An 8,741-nucleotide genomic window follows, 5' to 3' on the forward strand; every position below is an offset into this window, starting at 1 on the left:
AGTGCAGGAATAGTCTATAATTTGTTACATAAGTAACTGTATTCCAAATTTTCTTAAAAGAAACATTTTTTTTCTATATATATCCCTTTAAGTTCTTTCCTCTAATTGCTCTGGCCAGTGTTTCAAGAACTATAATTGAATAGAAGTGTGAAAGAGGGCATCCCTGTCTTGTTCCAGGTTTTAGAGAGAATGCCTTCAATTTTGCCCTTCAGTGGATGAATGGATAAAAAATGTGGCATATATACACAATGGAATTTTACTCAGCAATAAAAGAGAATAAAATTATGGCATTTGCAGGTAAATGGATGGCATTGGAGAAAATAATGCTAAGTGAAGTTAGCCAATTGCCCAAAAAGGAAATGCCAAATGTTTTCTGTGATATAAGGAGGTTGACTCATAGTTGGGTAGGGAGGGGGATCATGGGAGGATTAGATGAATTCTAGATAGGGAAGAGGGGTGGGAGGGAAAGGGAGGGGGCAGGGGATTAGCAAGGATGGTGGAATGTGATGGACATCATTATACAAAGTACAAGTATGAAGACATGAATTGGGTATCAATTTACTTTATATACAAACAGAGATATGAAAAATTGTGGTATATGTGTGTAATAAGAATTGTAATACAAAAAACCCCCAACAAAATACATGTATGAAGACATGAATTGGCGTGAACATACTTTTTATACAAAGATATGAAAAATTGTGCTCTATATGTGTAATAAGAATTGTAATGCATTCCACTGTCGTGCATTTAAAAAGATAAAATGAATTTAAAAAAGAAAAATAGACTTAAACCATGTGCCAAGTTTTAAATTACATCAATAAAATGCTAAAGTAACCAACCAAAAAAAAGCATTTTCTTTGGTTTCTTGTAGTTTTCCAGTCAGTCTATTTTTGTCTCTTCCACTTTCTCTGTAATGAGCTCCTTGGTCTCTTTCATCCTGTCCTGCAGATACTCCTTGACAGGTGGCCATGTCAACATGCAGCTATGAGTAAGCAAATACTTCATAGTAAAGGGCATTCCTCCCAAGGTCATGGTATAGTGGGCAGGTGTTGCAATCTTAAACATGGCATACACTATGAAGGCATTTCCACCCTGGGAATTTTTCAGGATATTTACTATACTGTCAAGTAGCTTAAGAGACTCTAGAAAAGGAATGGAAATAATTTCTTTTATGGCTGCATAATAAAATGTTTCAAACTAAATACCAGAAATTCTTAGATGCACAGGAATCAAAACTTTCCCATGTTGTTTAAATGTTTTTTTTTAATTGATGATAAAGACCAATAGATTTGTCTTGTAAAGGATCAAGATCTTCCTTTTTTTTTTTCCCCAAAGAAATTCCTCTGGCTGAGGCACAGGATGATAAAACTCTTTCAGATAAAACATACTGCTCACATTGTTGATGGCAAAGGACCCTCAATGGGGTGGCTGAGTACCCAGTGACTTCCTTTCCTTTGCAAGGTACTGGGCAGTAAGTAAATGTAGCCACTGTTTTTTGAGGGCCTTGAACCCTCAATTAATGATTCAGCATTATTCAAAAGTAATAGTGCTTTTATGTTCTGATGGTGTGCAAAGAAACCAGGTTTCTGTGGTTCCAAGCATGCCCTGTGTGCCAGCCGAGCCACAGCCTGTGGTATGTTCCATTGCATTTTGAACAATGGTGATGGATTTCAGTTTCTAGAGAGTAGACTTCCATCAAGGATTTCTGGGCATGAAAATCACTCACATCAGGAACTGACTGAAGGACTATGATTTTTCTCTCAGCTACATGACCTTGGCAGTTACTTATTTCCTTATCACCTAGGACACAGGGACTGTGAATCCCAAGGCACAATCTGTACAACCGCACTTTGAATACCATGACAGTGTAACTCAGCAGAGCCACCTAGAAAGGCATAGGCCAGAGTGCCAAATCTGCAGAGCTCAAGTGAACAATTGGCCCAGGCCCTGAGCCATGCCCATAACAAATGTGCTCCAGCCGCCTGTGCCTCTTTGGTGCTGCCTCTCTGCATTATTTTTAATTGGTTCTTTATAGTTACACATATAAGTGGCATTCATCATAATGTATTCATACATGATGTTATTTGTTTGTGAGGTTTGTTTATGAGGTGTTCCCCCCAATTTTTCTGAGATGAAATGACTGGATTCTGAGAGCTGTAACCTAAATCCTCCATTTGAGTTCAAATGGACTGGCAGGTGGGGTGTGGTTGGAGGAGGTGAGTCACTGGGGTCATGACCTAGAAAGGTACATCTGCCCTGGGCCCTCTTCCTTACCCTCTGCTTCCTGGCTGCCAGGAAGGGAGCAGCTTCTCTCTGCTACGCCCTTCCCCCACTATGTGCTGACTCACTTTGCACACAGAACAGTGGTGTTGGCTGTCTATGGACCGAGACCTCTAAAAGTGTAAGCCCCACGTAAACTTTCCCTTCTCTAAATTGTTCTTGTTGGGTATTTTGATCACAGTGATGCAAAAGCTGACTAAAACACATGTATATATCATAATTTGGTCAGTTTCATTCTGCAGTTGCTCCCCTTACCCACTCTTTCTGCCTCCCCTCAATCCCCTTCCTCCACTACATTGTTATTTTCATTTCCATAATATCCACTCCCCTAGCATTCCCTCACCCCACTTATTTCTCTCTAGCTTCTGAAAATGAGAGAAAACATTCTGTCTTTCATTTTCCGAGTTTGGTTGATTTTACTTAGCGTGATATCCTCAAGTTTAACCAGTTTACCAGCAAATGACATAATATCATTTCTCTTTATGACTGAATAAAACTCTCTTATTTATACATACCACATTTTCTTAATCGCTTCATCTATTGGCGGGCACCTGGACTGGTTCCATAACTTGACTATTGTGAATTGCACTTCTATAAATGTTGGAATGCATGTATCACTATAGTATGTTGATTTTAGTTCTTTTGAATAAAGAACGAAGGATTGGGATGGCAGGGTAAAATGGCGATTCCATTCTTAGCCTTTTTTTAAAAAAAATTTCTTCTTTTTTTTTTCTGGTAGAAGGGAATGAACCCAATGGAACTTAACCAATGAGCCACATCCTCAGCCCTATTTTGTATTTTATGTAGACACAGGGTCTTACTAAGTTGCTTAGGACCTGCTAAGTTGCTGGAGCTCACTTTGAACTTGTGATCCTCCTGCCTCAGCCTCCCAAGCTGAATTACAGGCATGCACCATTCCACCTGGATCATTTTTAGCCTTTTGGGGAACTCCATACTGCTTTCCAAAATATACACATTTACAGTCCTATCAACAATGTATAAGTGTACTTTCCCCCAAAATCCTCACCAAGAGTTATCATTATTTGTATTCTTGATGATTGCCATTCTAACTGGGATGAGATGAAATTTAATTTAATGTAGTTTTGATTTGCATTTTCCTGATTGCTAAGAATATTGAACTTTTCCTCCATATGTTTGTTACCCATTTATATTTATTCTTTTGAGAAAAGTCTCTTAAAAGTCAAATACTGTGACACATGCCTGTAATACCAGAGGCTCAAGAAGCTGAGGCAGAAGGATTGCAAGTTCAAAGCCAGCCTCAGCAGATCTTGGTAGCTAGAACGATAGGGAGGCACTAAGCAACTTAGTGAGACCCTTTCTGTAAATAAAATATTTAAAAAGGGCTGGGGATGTGGCTTAATGGTTCAGCGCCCCTAGGTTTAATCCCTGGTACAAAAAAGGGAAAAAGAAAAAGTCTTTTGAGATCTTTTAATTATTTATTGATTGGGCTTTCTTTCTTTCTTTCTTTCTTTCTCTCTTTCTTTTTTGGTGTTTAGTTTTTGAGTTCTTTATATATTCTGGATATTAAGCCCCAGTTAGAAGAGTAAGTGCAAAGCTTTTCTTTCATTCTATAGGTTCTCTCTTCACACTCTTATTTTTTCCTTTACTTTGCAGAAGCTTTTAAATTTATGCTGTCCCACTTATTGATTCTAGGTTTTATTTTTGTGCTTTAAGAATCTTATTAAGGAAGCTGGTGTTTGTGTCAATGTGTTTGGGGAATTGACCCTGTGTTTTCTTCTAGCAGTTATAGTGTTTCTGGTCTAATTTCTGGGTTTTTGCCCCACTTTGAGTTGATTTTTGTGCAGAGTGAGAGATAGGAATCTAATTTCATTTTCCTATATTTGTATATCCAATTTTCCCCACACCATATATTTAAAAGGCTATCTTTTTTCCAATATATGCTTTTGGCACCTTTGTCAAGGATAACTATATCTACGTGGATTTGTATCTGTGTCTTCTATTCTCTTCCATTGGTCTTCATTTCTATTTTATGCCAATACCATGCTATTTTTGTTACTATAGTTCTCTGTAGCATAATTTGAAAGCAGGTATTCAGATTCCTCCAGCCTCAGTCTTCTTGCTCAATATTGCTTTGGCTATTCTGGGTCTTTTATTCTTCCATATGAATTTTTGTTTTCTAGTTCTTTGAAGAATGTTACTACTATTTTGATGGGAATTGCATTGAATCTGGAAATTTCTTTTGGCAATATGGTCATTTTGACAATATTAATTCTACCTATCCAGGAACATAGAAGGTTTTTCCATCTTCTTGTGTCTTCTTTAAATTTCTTTCTTTAATGTTCTATAATTATCACTGTAGAGGTCTTTTTGGTTCCTTGGTTAGATTTATTCTCAGGTTGTTTTAAAAAAGGCAATTATGAATGGAATTGCTTTCCTGATTTTTTATATTAATTTTGGGGTATAGGAAAGCTATTGACTTTTACATATTGATCTTAGATCCTGCTACTTTGCTGAATTTTTATCAGCTCTAGAAATCTTCTGGTGAAGTTTTTTTGATCTTCAGTTTTATCATTTTTAAGCATTACATTAAAAATTACTAGTAGAACACAGTCAACCAATTTGGTAATTTATAACTATGGCTATAATTTATTAAGCACTACTTATAAGTCCAGCATTGTGCTAAAAATTTTATGAGTATTGTTACTTTTTGGGGGGGGGGGGGATTGGACTCAGGGGCAACTGAGCACTGAGCCACACCCACAGTCCTATTTCATGTTTTATTTAGAGACAGGATCTCACTGAGTTGCTTAGTGCCTCACTTGCTGAGGCTGGATTTGAACTCAAGATCCTCCTGCCTCAGCCTCCCCAGCAGCTGGAATTATAGACATATATCACCTGGTCTGGCTGTATTGTTACTTTTAATATTTACTATACCCCTGTGTTGAATCAAAGCCCACTGATTACCTATCCTTTAGACATAACTCACCTCTCAGTAACAAAATTTTGCCATTTTTTTGATATCTGCAATGTTCCAAGCCTCAGGATATGAATTCTGGTTAGTCTAAGATAATATGCCAACTTTATTTCCCAATTTCCTAGCTCTTATAAGAGCTAGGAACTATAAGAGTTGTCACTTGCTATTGTTCTAGATACCAAGATCTAACAGGAAGTTCAGTATAGGGACTTCTAGAAATCCTTCCTGATAAAAGGAAAGATAAGATTGCTTTGAATTTAAATGTGACCTATAGCAATCATCTTACAAGCATGGGGCAATAAGAATGAGGAAAGAGTCAAAACAATTAGAGAGGTGTCATTGAGGTAGTGGGCCAGCACAATTAGCTACCACTTCCAGAGCTTTTGTTAAGTGAGAAAAACTATATTTCTTTTTATTTAAGCCACTTAAGTCAGGTTACTTTACTTGCAACAAAAGAAGCCAACTCTGTGATGTTAAATACTATCAATCTCATTTTTTAGATGAGTAGATGTAAGTAAGTAGCCCAAGATCATACAAGTAATAAATTGTGATGCTAAATTAAAATTTACTTCTATTCAAATTTAAAGCTGGTCTTCTTAACCATTATGCTATTATAACTTTTAATAAAAGGTTATGTTTTTGAAATACTGAGAACTCTTAAAAATGTAATACTATAAGAACACAGAAATATAGGAAAAAGTAGATGCTTTCCATAGCCTCCCTGGAGTCCATGGCTTATGGAATCTGCGATGTGGATTTCCAGTTAGAAGTTGGAATACCTCTGCAGACTTATTTGATATTGCATTTGGAAGTTTCTCCAGAAGCCTAAGAAGACAGGTGTGATAACATGGAATCAAGCCAAAGAGGAAGCAGCTGGGATTGTGGTTTTGAGGTCGAGACTACTGGTTTGGTAAGAGAGTGTGAAGCAATATGGGCAGCTAGCTTGGGAGATGAATTAAGAACCAGTCCTAATGCTCACTTAGTAGGCATTAAACATCCACTTCTATTCCCTGCACAGATCCAGGGATCATGGCAACTCAGGCAAGATGCAATGGGAGCTGGGCTGTTTGTATTCTTGCAGCATGCATATCATGTAAACAGAAAAAAGGGAGAATTTACCTGAATCCATACCCTAACATACAGTTAGTGGTAAGACACTAGGGGCCTGCACAAAGACTATGGGATACAGCTGGATCCTGTAGTTTCAGATTTTCTACTGGGAAATGAGGGCAAGAATACTTTCATTAAACTATAACTATGTCTAGGTCCCAGAAAACAAAAATGGATAATTTTCTGTGCAATGTGCCAGATGATGAATTTGTCTTCAATTCTCACTATGACCTAATTCTTGAGTCATTAATTTTAATAATTGAAGCTCAGAGAGAAACCTTTCCAGGATGTACAGCTAGGAAGGTGTACATTCTATTCAATCTGTACTCTACCCACTCCTAAGAAGCTCAAAGTGAAAGGAAACAGATACTTCTTCAATTCTTTAGGGAGAAGGTGATTAATGGTTTATGGCTCTTTGTATTTGATCTCAGCAGGGGAAAGGATTTGTGACAATCCTAAAATGCATACATCTTGGCAGCTGTCACCACTAAAATGGCAGGATTAGGAGGGGGAGTTTGAAAACCTGGGCCAGTACAGAAAGCAAATTTTTCTTTCTTTTTTTTAAAAAAATATTTATTTTGTTTTTTAGTTGTAGTTGGACACAATATCTTTATTTTATTTATTTATTTTTATGTGGTGCTGAGGATCGAACCCAGTTCCTCACATATGTTAGGCAAGTGCTCTACTGCTGAACCACAACCTCAGCCCCTAGAAAGCAACTTTTTCCAAAATCACTATAGATCTGATTCGGATGGTTAGGTTCAGAACACATTTTTCCTTCAGTATCCAGGAGCTGTGACCCAAACCTGCCCCTTGGGACAGGCTGGGGTGGAGGCAGAAATGACTACTAGCGTGTTTCAGCTTGAAGGATGGGGGCAAATGTTGCCTGGCAGTGGGTATCAGAACAAATGCTGCACCCAGCACAGGTAGAGTTTAGGCATGGTCCTTGAGCAGTTTCCATGCTTCACTTTGGATTCATTGAACAGAATCTGCTTTCTATATTGCTGACTCCCTTTGTAGGATTGGTTCCTGGACCATGCAGTCGAAACCCACAAGATATATCACATGTCCTCATTATACCTGCTGTACTCACAGTGACAAGGCACTGTCCCTCCTTTTCCTTACCCAGTGCTTTGCCGCAGGGTCCTTCCAGCCCCTTCCTTTGGAACCAGTCTGCCTCACTGCCTTAACCCCACTGCAGCCTGGCTGGTGGGCCAACCTCTCCTTTGTCCTCAGTCCCTCTCTCTGCCTTTCAAAGGAATCATTCCACTTGGGCTGCCTCCTTATACTTACTTTAAAGCTTACCTGTCCTGTCCTCAGAGTCACCTCCAGGCCCAGAAGGGCCCATCTCGGTGCTCATATCCTTCAGCACCTCCTCATTCTAAACTGACCTCCCTCCATCCCTCTTCATGATCCCTCTTGCTCCCAACACAGTTTGGGAAGTGCAGAAGATCCGGTAGTAGGTATTTTGGAAAAGAACTATAGAAGGGATTAGAAGGAATCACCCAAAATGGAACTTGAATATAGTTCTTCAAGGATTATTGTTAGAATGAATATATAGCAATAAATCCCAACATTATTATTCGAAAAGTATAAAATCAACTGATTTTAGCAATAAATGAAGCAGAAATAGTATATTTATAGACATTTATCTCATATCATACCACTATTAAAATATGCAGATGTACACTTATAGAACTAAAATCTACTCACTGTAATTGAGGCAAATAATTTCCCATTGCACCAGTTTGCTTTCTTTGCACTGAATTTGGGTCATAAAGCTCTGACATTAATTCTACCCATGCAGTACTTAGGCTTAGTGTAAACCACCCTAATCCCATTGTAGAAACAATAAGGCTGGTTTTTTTTAATTTTAAGTAACTGTTTTACATGGAAAAGTTCTAAGTAGTACAAATTGAGCTAAGCAAGAATCTAGTTCCTTAAAAACTCTTCTGCCCTACTCTACCAGTCAGACTTCCTTGTGATAAGCACTTTTTACCATTTCTAATTTTTCTTTTTGTCTTGTTTATTACAGATTATTGGCTATTTTACAGCTTGGGCATCCCCTATTTCCTTTGTCAAAGATGGTGAGTTTGAGCCACAGGCGTTGTTCCCTGGACAGGATTCCATGAGCTCCCCAAGGGCAGGAAGCTTGTCTGTCTGGTTCAATTCTAGGACCAGCTCAGGGCTTGGCATGTGAAGGGCATTTAATAAATAGCTGTAGAATGAAACTAAAGATACTCAAGTTTGTGCTTCTGACTCAGTCAACTTGAGATGGTAATCCCTGGGTAGGTGAGCTCCACCAAGGCCGAGGCAGTGTCTTCTACCTGTTGTCAATAACAGTGAGTCATTTTTACAAGGTTGTACTATTTGAATTGCCTTGTACTGACAA

At 38.3% G+C, this 8,741-nt stretch overlaps 1 pseudogene; it reads right to left on the reverse strand.

Annotated features, from left to right (window-relative positions):
• Positions 1 to 817: 817 nt before the first annotated feature.
• Positions 818 to 1,652, reverse strand: LOC143387847 (protein FAM210A pseudogene; annotated as a pseudogene).
• Positions 1,653 to 8,741: the final 7,089 nt, after the last annotated feature.

This window comes from Callospermophilus lateralis, chromosome 2, assembly GCF_048772815.1.
Source record: "Callospermophilus lateralis isolate mCalLat2 chromosome 2, mCalLat2.hap1, whole genome shotgun sequence".
Taxonomy (NCBI): Eukaryota; Metazoa; Chordata; class Mammalia; order Rodentia; family Sciuridae; genus Callospermophilus; species Callospermophilus lateralis.